At 37.7% G+C, this 23,570-nt stretch overlaps 1 non-coding gene across 1 annotated transcript; it reads right to left on the bottom strand.

Annotated features, from left to right (window-relative positions):
• Positions 1-580: 580 nt before the first annotated feature.
• Positions 581-805, bottom strand: LOC144705037 (small nucleolar RNA U3). Its single transcript, XR_013581946.1, has one exon. It is a non-coding gene; the product is annotated as a small nucleolar RNA U3 (small nucleolar RNA).
• Between the last annotated feature and the right edge of the window lie 22,765 nt (positions 806-23,570).

The following is a 23,570-nucleotide window of genomic DNA, read 5'->3' as shown; positions in this document are numbered from 1 at the left end:
CAAGACATTTTGGCCAACCAAATACTGGAACATTATCTGACGATTTTCTTACTTTAAAAATTCAAGCTTCAAAATATTTTCACATGATAGGATCATTCACCATTAAATGACTTTAGACAAAGTACTGCTTTCAATGTTATGATACCAGCCTAAAATTATAAATTAATAAATAAATGAATTATTTTCACATGTATAAACAGGATATTTTCACATGATAAAATAGGATCATTCACCATTAAATGACTTTAGACAAAGTAATGCTTTCAATGTTATGATACCAGCCTAAAAATAATTCATTTTTACCTTGTAAGCCCAATATTGGATTATACTAAATCTCGTCAGTATCTATTTGAAAATACATTTAATGATGAATTAAATAAATTTGATATGTTTTGATTAAGAAATTTAAGTCTTGGTACATTTGAACATTCATAGAAACATAAACATGTGGATTTCACCGATGAACTTAAAATTTGAATATCTATGATTATTCTCTTTTTGAAAAGTTATCAAAAGGATCTCAAGGACGTTCCCAATGGTGAGCAACCGTGCAGATTTACTTATTATATATAATTTCCTTTTTCTTAAACACAATCCTTGGTTGTCCCGAGCCCCCTTGTGATGGAAGGGCCAAGGAACGAGCATCTGCATTGCTGTGGCTACTGGTGCAAGCCTCAGTGCAACGCTACTCACGCTCTGACCATGAGATCACACCTCATCAACCAGACTTGGTGGTCTGTCTGCTTTGTGCTAAAGAATACAGTTGTACGAGCCTATAGAACATATCCTGTTCAAGTAAGGTCGTCTTAAATTCCTTATGAATATTTAAAGATGTTGATGTGTGTGGGACATGTTTGAATGTCTAACATTGAGTTGATCAAAGTCAATATGTATTTATTGATTATTTCTCGAGAAATGTAAGTTTTCATAGATTTTAATATTCATCAAACACTAATTACTATGCCATTTTCTAACAATTCCTTGAATTTAAATATATATTAGAATATTATCTCGAACCTTCTAGATCCATTTTTCCCCAATTTATGTTTCTTCAAATCGGTGATATACCATTCTGCATCTTCTTATGAAATAATCTAGAAATTTTCTTCCATGGCTAATTGATGATACAAATTTGATGTCCCCTATCATCATCATTAAATTAAATTTCATTTTTATGAAACTTAATTTGTTGTCATGTTATCTAGATATAACAAAAAATTATTCATACATTAAGTAACTCATCATATTAATGTTCTAATTTAAGTTAATTTGTCATGTTTTCTAAATATAATATTTATTGTTATGTCACTATCAATTATACTAATATTATTTTATTATTTTTTAGATTACAAAGTCAAACAAGTTTTGACTTAATATTATGTTGAGATTATAGTTTTTGGGCTTTGAGAGAATAAGATAGGAAAGTGATGTAGGATGGGATTAGAGCATGGTGACCATGATATCCATGGCGATAGTAAATGTAACTATATTGATAATAAGGAGAATGGGGATAGAGAAGATGAAGGTTTTAAATGATGGAAATATTGGTAGTCGAAAAGCCAATCATACATTTCATATCTCATTCCATGTTCATTGATAGGATATATTCATTATAGTGCATGTGTGACGCTTATAATCGAGTCCATGAATACATGATCGGACTTAGTGAATTATGATGAGATCGGAATACAAAAATCACTAGTCTTTAAGCATGTGTTCAAAATATTCCTATTCTAAAGATACTCAAGAAGGACATTGAAGTATTCGGATAGAATAACACTATCTAGCCTCACTCATACAATGAGTATGGTCGGTCCCGTAGCTATTAGTGTGGAGACACTAAGGATAGATAGTGGGCATTCTTTAGTGGAAAGAGTTTCCTAAATTGATCCATACGAATCCCTGAATGGTATTATACCGAACTGTCGATTAAGTTGATTCACGTCGTGGTTGTGTAGGTGGTCCTTAGACTTGAGACACCAAATATGTCTTGTGGACGGACATTTGTACTTTGACCATGACATACTTGTCCCTAATCATGAGATTCTAGATAGTCTTAGTTCTGGTGCATCAAGAAATTCACGAAGATGATCGATTCACATCACAGTTGTGTAAGTGGTCCTTAAACTAGAGACACCAAAGATGTCTTGTGGAGGGACAGTTGTACTTTGGCTATGACGTACTTGTCCCTAATCATGAGATTCTAGATAGTCTTACTTCGGGTGCATAAAGAAATTCACGAAGACGATTGATTCAAGTCACGGTTGTGTAAGTGGTCCTTAGACTTAAGACACCAAAGATGTCTTAGGGACAATTGTATTTTGACTATGACGTACTTATCCCTAATCATGAAATTCTAAATAGTCTTAGTTTGGGTGCATCATGAAATTCACGAAGATGATTGAGTGGTCAAGATGGGATCATCCACCCTTGCTGTAAGAGGTGACAGCCCAAGGAAGACAATGGAATGAAGGCTTTGGCCAAGGCAGTGAAATATTGAGATAAGAGTTCTCCCATGATTTCCAAATGCATCAGTCTTAACTCGGATGACAGATTAGGGTTTGGCAGTTGACCATACCCTAAGTCCTCCTTGGAGCATCAAGTGGATGAGGGACTATACATATATGGTAACTGATGCAGAACGTGTTCTATGAACGAGTTGATACACACACCTTTATATCTTGTAGAGAACAAGGTGTAGCTTGGGACCCCACTTCCTGGAGACTGAACCTATCGATTGGATTAAATCAATCCGACGTTCATCAATCTATATGATGATATGGTTAATTAATTTGGAACACCAATAAAGGTTATCAGACTGCTCATTTCATAAACTTCATTGATACATGGGCATAAAGGTCACACACAAAATGGTCTTTTGGACGTCGAAAGCTATACTTAAGTTTTGGGTGATTTTTATGAAAAATACCCACTTAGTATAAATAAGGGAAGGCCTTGAATGAAATTCACCTAGGGCATAATTATTCAGAGGCCTTCTCCTTCTTCTCCTTTCTCCCCACACTTCTTCTCCACTCTAGATGTGATCAGGACATGGTAATGACAACGAGGGATATCGAACGAGGGTGATCGACGAGAAGGAGGAGATCTAACATGCCCAAGATCACGTGGATACTTCTAGAGGTTGCACACATGAGAAACTCCACATGATTCATTCGAGGAACAAAGGAATGACGGATAGGATCCGTGGCGATGTACTTCATTTGAATGATTTTATCGATTGCATTAAAATTTTGTTATGTGTCTTCTGTTGCATGGAATCATCGTCTTCATCCAGATCCAAGCCTATAGAAACCAACAATAAATTTTGTTATTTGTCTTTTAAGGGTTATAAGACTTCAATATGGATGAAAAAAGGATGATTCATAGCTGAGGGCTTTAATAGAATCGTATTGGCATCAACGAAGTCATGAGACAAATCACGTAGGCTTGGATCATATCCATTATTTTTTTGATCCTTGGTTGAGTCACGTCGAGCTGCTCATATGTGCAACCTCTTGATGTACCCCACGCGATCCTCGGCATGTCGAACCTCCTCCTTAACCTTGAAGAGCTCCATTCACCCTTCATCATTGTCTTTAGGCCATCCTGATTGCATCAAGAATGAAGAGTAGCTATTGGGAGACAAGAGAAGAAGGGGAAGGGCCCTAAATAATTCTGGCCTGTTTCAATTTTCTTCAGGCCCTTCCCCTATACATACTAAGTTAGCATTTTTCATAAAAATCCCCAAACTTTATGTATATTCTTTGAAATCCAAAAGACCGTTGGCATGTGACCCCCAAGACCCATGTTTTGAATCACTCATGTAACCTATTTATCATTATTTAAAGTGTACTAAAAGTCCCTCATCTTCTTGAGGATCTTAGGTTGATTTAAGGTATGCATGATTGTCAAACCTTGATAGATCATTCGAGTTAGTACTAATGTGGTTAGAAATTATCATACAACTCTTGTCTTATATTTCACTACCTTGGCCAATGACTTTAACTCAGTGTCTTCCTTAAGCTGTCTCCTCTTATATTGAGGGAAAGCAATCCCATAATGACAACTCAATTATCTTTGTAAACTTCTTGATGCACCCAAACTAATACTATTTAGAATCCCTTGATTAGGAACTTTATTGTTATAGTCAAAGTACAACTATGTCCACAATGCATCTTTGGTATCTTAGGTCTAACAACTACTTACACAACTATGCTGCGAATCAAATTGATGGACATTTGGGTATAATAACATTCAGGGATTCGTATGGATCAATTCAGTGAACTCTTTCCACCAAAAAGCACCCACTATCTATCCTTAGTATTTTAAAACTAAAGGCTACATGATAAGCTACACTCATCATATGAGTGGAGATATATAATGATATTCTATCTAGATATTTTGATGTCCTTCTTGAGTATCTTGCAAATGACAAAAAATTGCACACATGCTTAAAGACTATGATCTCCACATTAGGATCTCATCATAATTTACTAAGTCTGATCATGTATTCATGGAATTGATTATAAGTATCACAAATACACGATGATTAATACATCCAATTGATTAACATGGAATGATACATGGAATGTGCGATTGGCTTGCCCACCACATATGTTTCCATCAATTTATATAATTTTTAAGTAATTTTTCTTACCGGCATATATAGAGACGAGGTAGACCACCCATGGAGAAAGTATTGAATAAGTGAATTTAAATTTAATATTTTATTTTTGGGATTTCATATTTGGGAGTTTAAAATTGATAGATCATCTACTTCCCTGGGAGTTCGTTCGCTAGGCTTTTGTGTGATCTTCCCTGGACAGTCGCCACTTTGGTGCAGTGAGTGTAGATCAGTGTTCATCTGATCTTCTCCAAGTGCTCCATCTCGGCGGCCCGTCTCGTTGCTGATCATCCAGCCAATGATCTTCTTGGCGCCGATTAGTCTCCTGAACGCTGACTGCCAATCATGAGACTCCTGATCACTGAGTACTGATAGATCCAAATCAACGACTGTTCCAGACCGATTGCCGATAACTCCAACCCATTGTACGTAATCATTTGATCTATGATACATCATCTCAAGGTATGGAGAATATTGGTGTTTCTAATCCATTAACAAGGAGTCTCTCTCCGCTTTGATCCATCAATCAAAGACACTTGATCACAGCGCAACTCACCCGTCTAGCTTATGTCTTCAATGGACACAATTAAGGATCCTGAAGCTTTGTGCGTTTCTTGACATCTCATAATTTGGATCACCATTTAATGGAGGAGCCAATATTCACTTCGTGGAAGCAACTTGACTCGGCCATCTTGACGTGGATGCTTTAGAACATCAAGCAGTCCATTGTCGAGCCACTAGCTCATAACTCACCAACAAAGCAACTCTAGACGACGCAACAAAACATGTATGCATACCAGAGCAACATTGGTCGCACGGTGAAGTGTTTTGAGTCCCTCCTCTCATGTAAGCAAGGAGATTCTATGCTCCAAGGTCATTATGGGAGGCTCCAGTCGATAGTTCAAGGGTTGACTATCTATCAACCTCCAACGAAAAATTTGTGTACGTTTGAGTGTTATCGCTAGGAGCTAGTCACTTGTGCTTATCTTAGAGGGCTTCATCCGACTATCTCCTTGCAAATCAGGAGCACTATTCTATAGGAGATCAAGTTATCAACATCTCTCAGATATTCTCCGCTACACTTCATGTGACCACAAGTATGTCACGCACCTTGCAAGGAGCTTCTCCTACTTTGTAAACAATGACAAAATTCTCCTACTCCTACACCATCGCAGAGAACATCTACTCCTAAGACTGAGAGCAGCCAACCATCTCGAGGAAAGGGGTGGAATCCTTATCTAAGGGATGATTTTCCTCGGTGCACAGAGGAAAATCATCCCTTAGACAAGGATTGGAAGCAGTTTGGGAAATCACAATCTGCACAGCCGACTTTCAAAACTCTAGTCACTCTAGTCCCTCTTTCTCCATTGATTGTTCCATTGCCAGCATTTCAGGTGACACACATTGGCAGATCTTGATGAATTTCATCAATTTAGAGGCATATCCAGATCCTCTCATGCATCACTGCAATCTGCCCTATCCATGTCAGGTACACACGCCCTTCTCACTTCATCTTCGTCATGGATTATTGACTTAGGGGCCTCAAAACACATGACCGACACATCCTCCCTCCTCTCCTCATACAAACCAACATCCCTATCCCCCTCCGTTACCATTGCCAATGGTTCGACATGTCCAATCAAAGGCCTCGGAGATACCACTACCTCACATCCCACCTTCCTCTAACCCAAGTCCTCCCCACGTTCTCAAATTTCTTCCAAATCTCCTCTTAGTTAGTGCTATCACCCGTGCCCTACAGTGCTCCGTAACATTTTTTCCTTGCTATGGGCGGAGGATTGGCTTGGGCGGTGAGAATGGAAGGGGAATCTACAAGCTCGTCTCCGATGACATCCACTCTAGCCCTAGGGTACTTTTGTCTTTCTCTAATTCAAAAATATCTTCCTTTTTGTGGCACAAATGCTTGGGACATCCACCTTTGGACCAATTACAAAAATTATTTCCTTATATCATTCATTTTTTGTGTGAGTCATGTCAGTTAGGGAAACATCATCATTCATCATATCCACGCCGAGACAAACTACCCACATCTTCTCTATTTGACCTAATCTATTGCAATGTTTGGGGTTCTTCACACACTCCTTCCATTGCTGACCACGGATATTACATTGTCTTCATTGATGATCATACCAGAGTAAGCTGGACCTACCTCCTCCACGATCACAAAGAAGTTCCACCCATTGTCCTTCAGTTCTTCAATGAGGTACAAACTCAATACTCTGCTAGCCTGAAAATATTCCATAGCGATAATGCCCTAGAGTTAGTTCAAACCTCACTTCAAACTTATTTTTTGAGCGTGGCATCATTCATAAAACCTTATGCTCTCACACCTCACAACAAAATGATATTGCTGAAGGTGAACACCATTCCCTACTTCACATAGCTCACACACAACTTATTGAGATGCATGTCCCTCAATATCTCTGGTAAGATGCTATTCTCACCACCACATACCTCCAACTTAACATCCCTCTTCATTGTCTTCACACTACTACCGTTCTTTTTCCCTTACCTCCTGATTATTTGGATGTAATACATTTGTCCAAAATCACTCGCCCTTACTTTCTAAAATCACCCCTCGTGCTCAAAAAAAGGTCTTTATCGGCTACTCTCAGACGCAAAAAGGGCATCACCTTTATTTTTCCAACTACCCGTGCTTGCATCGTCTCAACCGATGTTACATTACATGAGGATTCTCCCTTCTTTTCTGCAATAATGACTCCTCCTAGTGTCCCCGTAACACCTCCACAGAGCTTCTCTCCTCTGCTCGATGTTATAGATACCCCTCCTCTTCTCATCTGTCCAGGATCTGATTCATTGGCTCCTACCGATTCCTCCTCGGCTCAGCCTCCTTCATTGGAACCAGATGCAGATCCCCTGCTTATGATACTGTCTGACACCAGCTTCTCTAGCTCCTCTTGCCGACGATCTTTCCCTTCCCATTGTCCTATGCAAAGGTACATGTGCATGCACTCATCATCCTATCTCTAACTTTGTCTCCAATGATCATCTCTCCCCTTCCTTTCATACCTTTTCCATGGCCGTGGCCTCTGAGTCACTACCCAAGACGTATGATGAAGCAACACAGGTACCTGCGTGGAAAGCTGCCATGGATCTTAAAGTGAACATGCTTTTATCACGGGGCACATGGACATTAGTCTCTCGTCCTTGAGATGCAAATATCGTCACCTGCAAATGGGTGTTCATCGTTAAACACAACCCCGACAGGTCAATCGCAAGACATATGGCTTGATTGGTTGCTCAAGGATTCACCCACGTATAAGAGATTGACTACACGGAGACAATCTCTCCAGTTGTTCGTCTCAATTCCATTCACATGATTCTCTCACTAGCAGTTAATCAGGATTGGACTATGCATCAGTTTGATGTGCCTAATGCCTTTCTTTATGGTGATTTGGAGGAGCAGATCTTTATGGAGCAACCTCTAGGGTATGTTGCTCTAGGAGAATCATCGAAGGTATGTCACTGTAAAAAAAGCTATCTATGGCCTTAAGCAGAGTCCACAAGTGTGGTTTGCCAAATTTGGCAAACTTCTCAAGAAGTTTACCTTCATATCGTGCCAGAAAGATCCTATAGTGTTCACTGAAACCACAAATGCTGGTATTATCATACTTGCATTCTATGTGAATGATATGCTTGTTCCAGGTAGTGACATCGATGGCATTCAGATCACCAAGGACTATCTTCAGGAGCACCTTAGTATATGTGACTTGGGGACTCCTCGATACTTTCTCTGAATTGACTTTGTCTATCAGGGTGATAAACTTGCTCTCTCAAAGAAACTACGCCCTTGATATGCTCCAGGAAATGGGACTTCTGAGATGCAAGTTGGCATCATTTCCTATGGAGGCTTGTCCATCCTTCTAGGGCACGTCGTTGCCACTTCTTGCTCATGTTGTCTAGTATCGATGGTTGGAGAGGAAACTCATCTACCTCAAACGATTCACAACGGAAGACTTGAACGAATCGAATGTCATCATTAAAATCATTGAATCAATGTACCTTTCTATGGATTGCATCCAAGTTTCTTGGATCCCGGAGTAAGATGAGTCAAGCTGTTCACATGTGCACCCCCTAGATGTATCCACCCGATCCTCGGCACATCGAATCTCCTCCTTCTCCTTGACGAGCCCCGTTCTACCTCTAACGTCGTCGTTACGCCGTTCCGATTGCATCGGGCATGGAGAGGGGTGTGGGGAGAGTGGAGAAGAAGGGGACGGCCACTGAACAATTCTGGCCTGGGTGAATTTCGTTCAGGACCTTTCCCTATTTATACTAAGTGGGTATTTTTCATAAAAACCCCCAAAACTTAAGTATATCTTCCGACGTCCAAAAGACAATTTGTGTGTGACCCTCTTGGCCCATGTATCAGTCTAGTTAAGGACTTCAGAGACCCAATAACCTTTATTGGCCTTCCAAATTAATTAACTATATCATCATATAGATTAATTAATGTCAGATCAATTTAACCCAATTGATAGGTCGAGACTCCGACACGTGGGGTGCCAAGCTACACCTCGTGTTCTAGAAGATACAAAGGAGTGTGTATCGACTCACTTCATGGAACCTGTTCATCACCACTTATCGTGTACGTATAATCTCTCATCCACTTGATGCTCCTTGGACGACTTAGGGTATAACCAATTGTCAAACCCTAATCGGCCATCCGAGTTAGTATTGATGCATTTGGAAATCATCGGAGAACTATTCTCTGATATTTCACTACCTTCGCTAAGGACTTCATTGCATCGTCTTCCTTGAGCTGTCACCTCTTATACCGAGGGTGGACAATCCCATCTTGACCCCTCAATTGTCTTTGTGAACTTCTTGATGTACCCGAACTAAGACCATTTAGAATCCCATGATTAGAGACTCGTTGGCCATCGCCAAAGTACAACCATCTGTCCACAAGACATCTTTGGTGTCTCAGGTCTAAGGACCACTTACACAACCGTGACGTGAATCAACCTGATTGGCAGTTTGGTATAATACCATTCAGGGATTTGTACGGGTTAATTCGGTGAACTCTTTCCACTAAAAGCACCCACTATCTATCTGGATACTTCGATGTCCTTCTCGCGCATCCTTTGAATAGGAATGTTTAGAACACATGCTTAAATACTAGTTTTACATAACCAAATCAACGTTTAACACAGGGATTTATAAGGTTAACAACCACTCAGAGCAAATCAACATTTATCATGAACCAACAATTATCTCAAAGTTAAGGTGTTTCAATGTAACTTGGAGCTTAATGATTGGCGGTCACCAATCATTATACTTAATCCTGATTCATCACCTTTCGAAGAATTGAACAATGACATGTGGCGTTGCAAAATAAAGGGCTTAAAATATATTCTAAAATTTATATTTACGAATATAAAGGCAAAAAGAATATAAATATATATTTTTATGTATAAAAATCATATCTTTCTAAATCTGATCTCGAAACATTCAATAAAAATCATATTCTGACTCAAAATTTGTATTCTTTCATAATCTGCTGTCACAAAGATCTCAAAAAATACTAACATGAAAGATATTGGCCATCCTCTTATTTAAATAAAATCAAATGTTTCAAGGCATACCATGTTGCACCACCTAAGAAGCAGCATCCTTCATGTCATAGGGCCCATACTAATTGCCTCTTCAAACGACTCTTGATCATTGATCTTCATCTTACAGCTCATGTTCATCCACCTTTTTCTGCGTAAAAGTTCAATAGATTAACCCATTATGGAGAGAAGTTAAGAGAAGAGGAAGAAAATCAGGACGGGCGGAGGAGGACAAGGAGGAATTGGAAGAATAAACGGAGGGAGAGGAGGAGATGGAGGATAGATATATAGATATTTTTTAGATATACTATATACATACATATATATATATATATATAATACACATTTTAGACATTAATTTTCAAATTATCATGTTGACAACTTCATAAACTGAATATTCATGCATCACTTATAAATTTTATTTATTGAAATTATGGATATTTTATTAAACATAATTTAAGTTTTCCCATGTATAGCTACTTGACCATTCGATCACACACTTTTGTGAGTATATTTTGCATAATTATGTTTCATATTATCTTCATTTTAGTGAAAAAGTATATTACATGCATTGATTATTTATTTATTTTATTTTGACATTTTTAGTATAAAGTTTACATGCTTTATTGAACAAATATATGATACACATCACATTATGATTGATTTTTTTATTATTTTACATTGTGACTCTAACAGAGTAAATGAACGTTGATCCTAATCAATATTTCAAGTTCATCATGTTTGTTGGGTTGCATTGAAAAAGAATAATAGGAGTATAAAAAGGGGAACAGCCAACATACTCAAGTGAGTAGTTTTTTCAGTTAAGCAGACACGACCAGCGAGCATTTTGCACTTAAGCAGGTGCAGCACCTGGGTGACTACACTAGGGCATGATAGGCCTAAACTAATGTTCAATATTTAAATAGGATGTTATAATATTGTTTGTAAAATATTCTTAAAGAGGATCAGGTGGAAATATGAGATACTATTATTGTGGTTCCTCTGATTAGGGGCCTTGATTAGTTGTCTTCCATTGAAGAGGATGATGGGGCTCTCTTGAATGACAAGTCAGATTATGCTACAGTCACTGATACGAATTGTAGTACAATAGAGGGTAAAAGGGGTTGATGTATGTGATTTAGTCACAGCTGTTTGACCCAATATTATAAAGATCATGTTGGTTTATGTGGCTAGGTTTATACTTGAGAGGGGGAGGATGAATTAGGTATCTAAAAAAATATTTTGGTTTCCTTGCTTAATTCCTAGATGTTTCTTTGCCCATCTAGTGGAACAAAGGTGAAGGATTGACACAATGATTTTTATACAGATTAAGGCCAGTACGAAGCTCAATAAAAACCTAACCCAAGTTCAAAGCTCACCTCCCCAAGAAAATGTGATTATAGATGAATATCAAATAAAGAAAGATTTGGTGAAGACTTTGCAACTCCTCAGGATTCTTTGCCTTCTTAGATGCATGTCCCTTCCACCTCTTTTTCTTCAGATCACACAGGATTTGGGTACTAGAGGCCTTGATATGGATGAACAAATCAAAACATTCCACAAAGGAAGACTTGAATGGAATGAACGACATCGATAAAACCATGAAATGAAGTACCTTTGCACAGATCGTATCTGTGATTTCTAGGATCCCAGAGCGAGACGAGTCGAGTTGCTCAAGTGTGCAGCCTCTAGATATATCCATGCAATAATCGGCACGTCGAATCTCCTCCTTGTTGACAAGCCCCATTCAATCTCTGTCATTGTCATTACATCGTCCTAATGCATCGGGAGTGGAGAGGGTTTGGGGGGAGAAGGGAGAAGAAGCGGAAGGCCCCTAAATAATTTTGGCCTGGATGAATTTTATTCAAGGCACTCCCTTATTTATACTAAGTGAATATTTCTCATAAAACCCCCAAAACTTAAGTATATCTTCCGATGTACAAAAGATCATTTGCGTGTGACCCTATAGGCCCATGTATTAGTCTAGTTAATGACTCCAGTGGCCCAATAACCTTTATTGGCCTTCCAAATTAATTAACTATATCAACATATAGATTAACTAATGTCAGATTGATTTAACCCAATCGATAGGTCGAGTCTCCAACACGTGGGGTGCCAAGCTACACCTCGTGTACTAGAAGATACAAAGGAGTGTGTATTGACTTGCTCATGGAACCTGTTCATCATTGATCACTATGTATGTATAATCCCTCATCCACTTGATGCTCCTTAGACGACTTAGGTTATGGTCAACTATCAAACCCTAATCAGTCATCCAAATTTGTACTCATGCATTCAGAAATGAGCGAAGAACTCTTCTCTGATATGTCACTACCTTGGCCAATGACTTCATCCCATCTTCTTCCTTGAGTTGTCACCTCTTATACCTAGGGTGGATGATCCAATTTTGACCACTCAATCATCTTCATGAACTTCTTGATGCACCCAAACTAAGTATGTTTAGAATCCCATGATTAGAGACTCATTGGCCATAGTCAAAGTATAAATGTCCGTGCACAAGATGTCTTTGGTGTCTCTGATCTAAGGACCACTTACACAACCGTGATGTGAACCAACCTGATTGACAATTTGGTATAATAACATTCAAGGATTTGTATGGCTCAATTAAGAGAACTCTTTCCACTAAAGAGCACCTAGTATCTATCCTTAGTGTCTCCACACTAATGGCTACATGACCGACCATACTCATTATATGAGCGAGGCTAGATTGTGCTATTATATCTAGATACTTCGGTGTCCTTCTCACGTATCCTTCGAATAGGAATGTTTGGAACACATGCTTAAAGACTAGTGATCTTTGTATTACAATCTCACCATAATTCACTAAGTCTTATCATGTATTCATGGACTTCATTAGACGCATCACACGTGCACTATAATGAATATGTTCTATTAATGAACGTGGAACGAGATGTGGAATGTGTGATTGGCTTGCCAGCCACACATATTTCCGTCAGAAAGCCCAATAGGCCTTCTCCTTAAAAGGGGGCCCAATTGGGCCTCCATAACTGCCACTTCCCCTCTATAAAGAAGAGGGAGGAGTGGATGTGGAGGCCAAGGCTTGTTAAATTGTGAACATCCAGATCCCATTTTCTCATTTTGGCAGTTATCTTGTTCCATGGTGATTATTTCCTGAAGAAGAAGATCGAAAGTTTCTTTGGTATTTCTTTTCATTCCTCAAAAGGTTCTGGCGACCAAGTTGTTGCTGTTTGGGATCATTGTGGAACAGCGGCTGTTGAATAGTTTCATTCCTGCCATTGTGGTCCCTCCTCACTCGATTATTTCAGGAATATCACGTTCCTCATCTTCTCTTAAATGGGACTTCTATCCTTTGTCATTTGCGGTTGGAAGACTTGCTGAACGATGCAGTGGCATCGCTAGATTCTCTTCATCCCTCTCCCGTCCTGTTCTTCGATCGTCCTCTCGGGTTGACTGCCCTCCGCAGGAGTGAAATTTGCCACTTTTACGATGTTACAACCACGACTATCGATGTGGAAATATCAATTGTGGTTCTGACGATCGGGATCAACAACGTGAACGTCTACGGTGACTAAGTGGTTTTGGGATTCCCTGCCGACAATCGACGTTCGATATCCCTCCAACATCTTTTCCGTTGATCATTACCTCCTTCCCACCTGCACCCTGGAAGCGATCTGTTCTCTATGGATCTAAGCTGTCGATATTCTCATCATTCGGGAAATTGACTCCTCCGTGTCAAGACCTCTTCAACTCACCTGCAGCCAGTTTTCACCTTCGACTCCTATGCTGTGCCCAAAGGGTCTCGACAGAACACAGTCCCTCTTCAGCCTCTTAAGTTTGCATTTGACGGATTCTCTAAGGGACAGTCTGAGCTTTGCCCAATAAACAGCTATAGCACCCGTTCTGGTCAACACTTTGGACGTTGGTTGCATCATCCACGGTCGCACAGGCCATTCAAAATCTGTGAATTGTGAACGTGCTACTCACCTTGGGAAATCCCATTCTGAGTCATGGATTGTTCATGCGTGGGCGAAGAAGCAACTGATGTCATGATTGCTCTAATTCCGTCATTCTGGCCAAGCCAACTGCCTACCGGGAATACCCTTCCTCCTCCAACTGTTGAGACGGGCGCTTATCAGGAGCGAAATCATCAGGTCATTACTCCCTTCCCCTTTAATTTTACGGCATTGATTGCGTCTTTGAGTACAGATTTACGACTACTCCACTGCCTGGAGAGAGCTTAATACAACATATAGGATAGCCATCTAAATCGAGTTAAGAATTTTCTTGTCAGTATCAGATTATTTTGTTCACGAGGTTGTGAGGACGCTCACGCACGGTGAACGTTCCCTATTAGGTTGGCTTGCGATCTGAACACGCGGATCATCGGAATCCGTGACCGCATCATAACCCATCCATTGTTGTCTAATGGAAATCTCGTCTCGGATCAACCAGTTCCTATCATATTTCTTGTTGAATTCTGCCAAACATTTGCATCATTACATTGGATTTTGTCGTATCCTTGTTTGACCTTCTTTAGTGGAACACGAACCGCTTTGTGCCGTTGTTGTTTTACACCACATAAGGGGTTTTGTTTTGAAGCACGGGTGCATGCATTTGATTTATAAGGTAAGTTGCATTAGAAAATGCTTCATCCCAAAAATTTTGAGGCATAGATGCATGATGTAATAGTGATAAACCAGTTTCAACAATATGTCTGTGTTTTCTCTCAGTAGTTCCATTCTGTGGGAGTATTATGAATGGGTAGGATACTCTATGAAGTACACCATGATCTTTTAGGTGATTTGCGAGAGCTTGAAATTCCTACCCCAATCAGATTGAAATGCTATTAGTTTGGTTGAAGATAGTGGTGTGGCTTTATGTGTTCTACTCAAAAGAGGAAATATGGGGGTTAAAGAATGGGACTGCAATTTATTTTTGGGAAAATGAATTGTGATTTATTTGTAAGAAGCATCAAGTGACTGGAATATGAAAAAAGGAGATATCAAGAAAAAAGTAAAGAAACATTCCCTTCTTATAATTTCATCCCTACAGAACTTGAATATCAGAATAACCAACATAGTAATAATTCAAAGTGCCAGGTCCATTTGATGTTTTTTTACTTCAAGACTGACTTCGGTGTTGTGAGATCTAAAAACTTTGGTTTGATGATCAATTTCTAAGATGAGAGATCTATAATAGCAATATCCATTGATGAAAATATATCCCAAAAAGGTAATATTTGTTAGATCAGTAGATGGCCTGCTTCTCCTCTCGTAATAAAATAAAGAGTTATTATTATCCAGCATATATTGAACAGTATTATAACCATAACTATAACTACTGAACATAGATAGTTTTTCAAAAGAGGGAGAGAGTGTGATTCACTTGCCTCTTCTCCCTCATTACATTTTGGCCTGCCAAAGATCATCTGACACTTATCTTACTTTAAACATTCAAACTTCAAAACATGGGTTTTCCCCTATACAACACAGAATATTTTCAGACGAGGAAATAGCGTCATTCGCCATCAAAGGGCTATAGACAAAGTACTGCTCTCAATGTTATGATAACAGCCTAGATTTATGAATAATTAAATAATTGAAATATATTTCTGAAACTTGTAAACCCATTCTTGGATTATACTAAAACTCATAAATATGTATTTGAAAATACATTTAATGATGAATTAATTCAAGTGATATGTTTTGACTAAGGCATTCAAGGCTTGACACATTTGAACATTAATTAAAACTGAAACATGAGGATTTTCATTGATGAACTTAAAATTTTAATACGTACCCACTATTATTTTTTTTAGAAAATTTACATAAGAATCTCAAAGATCTTCCCAATGGTGAACCCCCATGCAAATTGACTTCGTAAATCTATAATTTTTCTTCTTAAACAATGCTGCGGACCAAGGAACGAGCATCTGCATTGATGTGGCTGCAGGTGAGAGCCTCAGGGTGATACTACTCATGCTCTAACTGCGAGATCCTACCTCATCAACCAGACTTGATGGTCTGTGTCCTTTGTGATAAAAGATAAACTTGTACGAGCCAATAGAACAGATCCAATTCAAGGAAGGTCGTCTTAAATCTATAAATTGAAATCATATCAAATTCCTTATTAATATTTTAACCTGTTGATGTGTCTGGGACATGTTTGAATGTCTTACATTGAGTTGATCCAAGTCAAGCCGTATTTAATGATTAATGTCCACAAAATCTATGTTTTCATAGATTTTCCACATTCATCAAAGATGAACACTGTGCCATTTTATAAAAATACCTTGAGTTTTACTATTCATTAGAATATATATATATTGAGTCGTGTGCATCCATTTTTCTTCACTTTGTCTTTTCAAAGCCCTGATGTACTACTCTACATCTTCCCATGGAATAACCTAGAAAGTGTCTCTTCCATGGCTATTTGATAATACAAATCTGATGTACCTTATCATTAACATCGAATAAGATTTCATTTTTGTGATAAATTTGTTTTCATGTTATCTGTATTTAACAAAAACTTTATTCATGCATTCATTCAGTCATCACATTAATTTTATAGTTTAAGTTAATTTGGCATGTTTTCTAAATATAATAATTTTTTATCTCACTATTAATTACAGTTATATGATTTATTTATATTTGAGATTACTAGATCAAGCAAGTCTTAATTTAATTTGTTTGTTGAGATTTTAGTTTTCAGGCATTGAGAGAAAGAATAAAAACGGAGAGTGATGAGGTGACTGTGATATCAATGACGATAGTGCAGATGACTTTATTTATACAAAGGAGGATGAGAATGGGAATGGGAAAGACAAATGTCATAACCTAGAAGTTAGGGTTAGTTTTTTTCATTTAAGGCTTCCTGGGCCTTGATCTGGGTGAAAAAGAAGAATGATTCACATCAGAAGGCTTTAACAAAATCGTATTGACATAAAAAATCTTGAAATAAATCACCTAGGTACTGATCATATTTGTGATTTCCTTGATCCTTTAATGAGTTACGTCGAGATATTCATGTGAGTCGTTCTATATGTATTCTTGCAATCCTCAGCATGTCAAATCTTGTTCTTTGCCTTTACGAGGTCTGTTTATGCTCCATCATCATTGTTAAGTCTTCTTGATCACAATAAAGAGTAAGGGGAAGGCCATTGAAAAATTCTAGACTAGATGATTTTCATTGCATGATAAAAAATATTAAGTTGGTATTTTTCATTAAACTCCCCAAAATAAAGTATATTCTACGATGTCTAAAACACCATTTGCATGTGACCCTCTACGTGATGTAACACGACAGTCGAAATCGACACTTCGTGTTACGTCCAGATGATAAGAATTATATTCGATGTATTGAAATGAAATAATATATATGAATTGAGAAAACTAATAACGAGAAATATGTCAGTCATTGGATGATATGAGACGTAACCAATTAACGACACATGACGGGTTTTGAGACAATCAAACTCCCAATGACCCACGTGATAGGCTCGAAGGGTTGATGTGGTGGGGGACGATCTTTGTCCAATAATTTCCACACCGTTGACGTGAACGAGTGGTTCCAGTATCGTCAAAGAGAACTTCCTAACGTGATGGCAGTGGCTAAGTCCTATATCAAATACTGAAATCACTCGAGACAGCGGAGTACGCGAGGAAGGCACTGAGGGAGATAATAAAAATGAGAAAGAGGGGAGAAGGTAGAACCTGGGTTCATGAATAATCAAGGAGGAGAGTCATCCATAAGTGAAGCCCAACTCGAGAGAGATTGATACACGATCAATGATGGTGGTCATCGAAAGGGCTTCCTAGGCAATGCTGCACCTCTGCAAACAGGTTTGACAGCGTATTGTCGCAATGAATTATGTCATTCTTTCCAGCAATGCTTATCACCTTCAACGGTGATTTCTTCATGGTCGCAGACTCAAGAACAATGCTGGAACGACACCACGTGGAAGTAATCAATAAAGGCTGAATGCTGTGGAATACGCCATCATCGCCATCACTTCTTGATCATCGACGTCATCGTATTCGGTTGCAATCATCCCAATAATGAGAAGGAGGGCGCCGATTGATTTAATCACTCAATATAATGACGTTGCAAATCCTTTTTAATGATGGAAAACGGAATTTTGTGACACGATGAACCAAAATAAAACACTCTATTTTCAGTTTCGATGAATTCTTCTTCTTTGTTGATTCCGTCGGCAGGATGAGGCCTTTGATGACCCAGAATTTCAAAAAATTCACACTCGACGGACCTTAGAATGATCCAACATTGTGAATGACTCGGCATAGAGCGATTCTGACTGAACGACAAGAAGAGATACACCAGATGGCCGGTTTCCTTCAAACTTCAATGCAGAAAATGGTAATTCGGCGGCAGTAAGAATCAGAATATCCCTCGGTTGACGTCAAACTGGTAATTCATTAGAACATTGTCGATGAAACTCCTAATCTTCTCATCGGATTTCAAAAGTGGAAGGAAAGTAGAATGATGGAATTAGGAATCAAAGTTTCCTCTGTCAAAAAGTCAAACCCAGAGCAGAACAAAAACTTCTTTGTGGGCCTGAAGGGGTGATAGTTCGCCACCCTGAGGCAATAATCGCTGGAATGTCCTCCTTTCAACGACAACACATATCGATTCTCCTTGAAGATCTTCTTCTTCTTTCAGAAAAAAAACAAGTGCGACAGAAAAAAATAATTTCCAATGACACAACTTTAGGTCTGGATCTTTCAAAACGACATCAAGTCTACCTCCTCCACGTTCATCCTCCATTTTATTTTCTAGAAGAGGGGGAACAGCTATGGAGGTCCTAGTGGTCCCTTTTAAGGGGAAAGCTTATTGGGCTTCACCCTAAAAGGGTCCTTAAGGGGGGGTAAGAAGTCAAATGGACTCCCCCTTAAAGGTACAAAGTGAATTAAAAGACATACACTTAGACATCATTCATGGGGATGCTCGAACACATATATCGGAGCCTCCCGAAAAGTAGAAGGAAATACAACACAGATATGGTCACATAATAAAGGAACACGTAAAATGGAACCATCAGGGAGGAATCCGACGTCAGGCCTGATACCGAAAATGCAGATTCTTTGCTTCGGCTCAAGCTGCACGACACTTTTGATGACGAATCTTAACGTGCTCCTTCGATTAATGACAAATCTGCACGGTACTCCTTCAGATATTGATGTGTGCATTACTAGATGTATTCTTGCAATCCTCAGCATGTCAAACCTTCTCCTTTGCCTTTACAAGGTCTGTTTATGCTCCATCATCGTTGTTAAGTCTTCTCGATCATAATAAAGAGTACAGGGAAAGCCCTTGAAAAATTCTAGACTAGGTGAATTTGATTGCATGATGAAAAATATTAAGTTGGTATTTTTCATTAAAATCCCTAAAATTAAGTATATTCTACGATGTCCAAAACACCATTTGCATGTGACCCTCTAAGCCCATGTATTAGTCTAGACAACAAATCTATTGACCTAATACAATTTATTGGACATCCAAATTTATTAACTATATCATTATATAGATTATTTAATATATAATTGATTGACACAATCGGTAGGTCGAGTCTCAACCTCATGGGGTACCAAGCCACACCTCATGCTCTAGAACATACAAGGGAGTGAGTCTCGACTCATTCATAAAACCTATCCGTCAATACATATGTATAGACATGGTTGTTTGGTTCCTTTTGTGCAAATCTGTGCGATTTTTTTGCTATGTTTGGTTTTATGAACAGAACAATAGCAAATTCACACAGATACCTCCTGTGTGCAGTTCGGATTGTTTGCTTTGCACATTTTTTTAATCAGTAAAAAAAAACAACACAATTTCGCTCTCTCCCTAGTCCCTCGGCGCTCTCCCTCAGTCCCTCAGCGCCCTAGTCTCTCAGCAGTCTCCATCATATTCATGGTCATCGTCCTCCTGTGTGAGATCGCTTCTTGGGCAGTGTAACATCTCCGACCAGTATTTATCGTGAGTAGCTTTTTCTAGCCTTGCGTTCACTCAGTATTTTGCGTTTCTCATCTCGTGAGTTAGATTTTCATCTACATCCATACTCCAATTTTCATTCCTCAGAATTTATCATGTATGTGAAAAACTTCAGGGGAGTTTATTGTTTTCTGATGACGCTCACAGATTTTTGCTCCAATGGGTCAGAATCAGAAGAATATCGACGGTGGTGTCCCGATTGATCGGTGGTTCTAGTGATCCACTGATTGATGACCGGGAAAAATTCATCAAATTCTAGAAAGAAAAAAGAGAGATCTCTTGCATTATTTTTTTGTATTATTCATCTGTGCATCTTTCTTCAATTTGGTGAAGGGAAAACAGAAGAAATTAATTGGAATTTGGTTTGAAAAAAATGTCTTGTTGTTATTATGATGCATTATCTGTATTTTGCTTCTTTTTAGGTCATCTGAGGGAGAAAAAAAGAAATGGATTGGATTCTAGATCTCTCTGGTGGTAGTAATTAAAAAAATAAATTGAGAGCATTTTCATAGAAAAGTATTATTATTATTATTTGTCATGCTTGCATTCTTGTTTATGTATTTTGTTTCGCACATTCTATTTTCCATCTCTATTTGGCTTCTATATCTGTTCCCTGAAGGGGAAAAATGAGACATGGATGGGATTCTTCTCTGAAAGAAATAATTTTTGTGTTATTTATTGTCATATATTTCTTTTATTTTGCTTCTACATCTCTCTGGTGGAGGAAAAGAACAGGTAGATGAGATTTTATAATGAAAAAAAGGAATCTCTTATCGTTATTTATCATTGTACTTTTGTTATTTGTTTATTTTACATCTCAGCACGGCTCTATCATCTGCATTTTGATTCTATATATCTCCTGTGAATGAAAAACCAATCGGTGAGCCACCAACACGTGGGTTGCCTAGCCAAGGGTTTTGTCACATTGTCTTTAACCATTTCATATTATATGGTTGGAAAATGATCCCATCTTGACAGCACTATCATCCTTAAAAATCTGTTTCTGCATTCGAGATAAGCCTATTTTGAATCTTATGCTGGGGGACTCATAGATCATACTCAATCACATCACATAAAATTAACTTATTTTTCATTTCAAATATATCTAGAGTGAAACCCAGCAACCTGTTATCTCATTTTCAAAAAATACAAAGTTATTTATGGTTAAAAATGATAGTCTATCATCTTTTTAAGTGACGATTCATACTATTATGATATTTATGATTAGTAATCAGTGACCTATCATGACAATATATTACCTATTATATTACAAATATTAACAATCGTATGAATGCCTGATAAAATTTCTAATAAATGTGTGTTTTCTACATGATGATCGAATTTTTAAAGTTGTTCTGGGGAAGACGAATGATTTGTTCCACTTAAATTGATGGTTGTGATAAGATAGGTGTGAAAAAATTAGAACACTATAAGTTCTAAAGTATTTCTTTTATTTTACTGCAGTGAATATTGGATGACATGAGACTCTTCTCATTTTTTATGAATAGAAGAGTTTCTTCAGATTATGTGTGTGAGGAAAAATAAACGAAAATGTTTTATAATTTCATTAAAAATTTAAAATCAGGTCAAAACAAAAAGACTGAGTAGAAATGTTATGGAAATATTTCCAAATTTATGGTTCTATCATGTTAGGAAAAGTTTTTTCAAGGGATTAGTAGATAGCTTTGATAACAAATGTGATTTTTAGGTGAACATAGTGTCCAATTGTTGGATTCTCTCTCTAGATGGAATCAGTATGATTCATTGATTGGGACCTTTATTCTCCAAATCAACTGTTACTTTAGTACATATAGGGTAAAGTTATTATGTGTCATTGTATGACAACATTATTCCACTGGCCTTTAACCAAAGTGCAATGATAAAGGGTCTGATTCTATGCATCCTCTACAACTCAATTTTAAATTTAAGTCAATCTCATCAGGATACCCAACAATTGATAGCAGGGATTCATAAACATGAACATATGCCAACCATAACATTACACATAGACAATACATGCCCATCAAAATCTTGTTATTAGGATCGTTCGAATAACTAAGACTATTTCTTTAACAATACATACACACTTAGTAAGAAAGAATACTCTAAACATTTTTTCCAGTGAATTTGTGTGAATTGTGCAAATTCTGAGGCAATTTGTAGCTATCCGTGTGAACTTTGCAATTTGTGCAAATTTTTTTCAAATTGTGCGAATTTGTAGCAATTTGTATGAATTTTAAAAATGGTGCGAATTTGTAGCAATTTGTGTGAGTTTTAAAAATGGTGCGAATTTTGTTCGAATCATGCGAATTTTTTTTGAATTGTGTGAAAAGCTGTTCTAATTTTCACACAAAAAGGAACATAACAAAAAACAAGGCTCTGTGTGGTTCTTTTGTGCAATTTTTTGTTTGTTTCAAATGAACAGAACATAACAACCATGTCTATGTACGTATAGTCTCTCATCCACTTGAGGCTCCTAGGATTACTTAGGGTATGCTCCGTTGTCAAACCCTAATTGAATATTCAAGTTAGTACTGATGCATTCGAAAATCATCAAAGAACTCTCCTCTGATATTTCACTACCTTCGCCGATGACTTTATCAGATTATCTTCCTTGCACTATTTCCTCTCTTATGGAGGGCGGATGATCCCATCTTAACCAGACAATCATCTTCAGGAAATTCTTGATGCACCCGAACTAAGAATATTTAGAATCCCATGAATAGGAGCTCATAGGTCATAGGCAAAGTACAACAATATGTCTACAAGGCATCATTGACCTGAGTTGAGGAGTTCTCAATCAGCAACGCCGCCAGGTACTGAGCTTAGGATTTCTCTATCGGCAAAGCCTCACTCCCAAAACTTGCTGGCTCATTTTATTTTAATTATAATTTTAACTCTTATAATTTATTTAATTATAATTTTATTTTTTTGTATTTTATTTTACTATTTTTATTTTTATACTTTTATAATTTTTTATTTCCTGTTATTTTCATATTTTATAAATTTACCTATTTACAACATACAGTTTGCTACTATGTTATAAAATCTTGTTCTATGACTTTTTTTATTCTCATAAAGCTGTACCTTCTAACCTATGATACAAGGGGGTATGTCGCGATATAACACACTTTTCTGTTCTCATTATTTTTATACCTATATTAGAATTCTATTAAGTGAACTTACTTCTTAACCTTTTACTTGCAATTCAAGCTCGCTCAGGTTATCTTTACATAACTTACTCATATGGGATGAGCTGATATCTCAAGCGCGATTTAGTTGTGTAATTAAGTTGTGAAGAGGATCCATTAACAAGAAGACAAAAGCATGAGATATCAAGA

Source organism: Wolffia australiana, chromosome 6 (genome assembly GCF_029677425.1).
Source record: "Wolffia australiana isolate 7733 chromosome 6, ASM2967742v1".
Classification (NCBI taxonomy): Eukaryota; Viridiplantae; Streptophyta; class Magnoliopsida; order Alismatales; family Araceae; genus Wolffia; species Wolffia australiana.
Note: the sequence above shows the minus strand (reverse complement) of the source record. Positions and strands in the feature narration are given on the sequence as shown.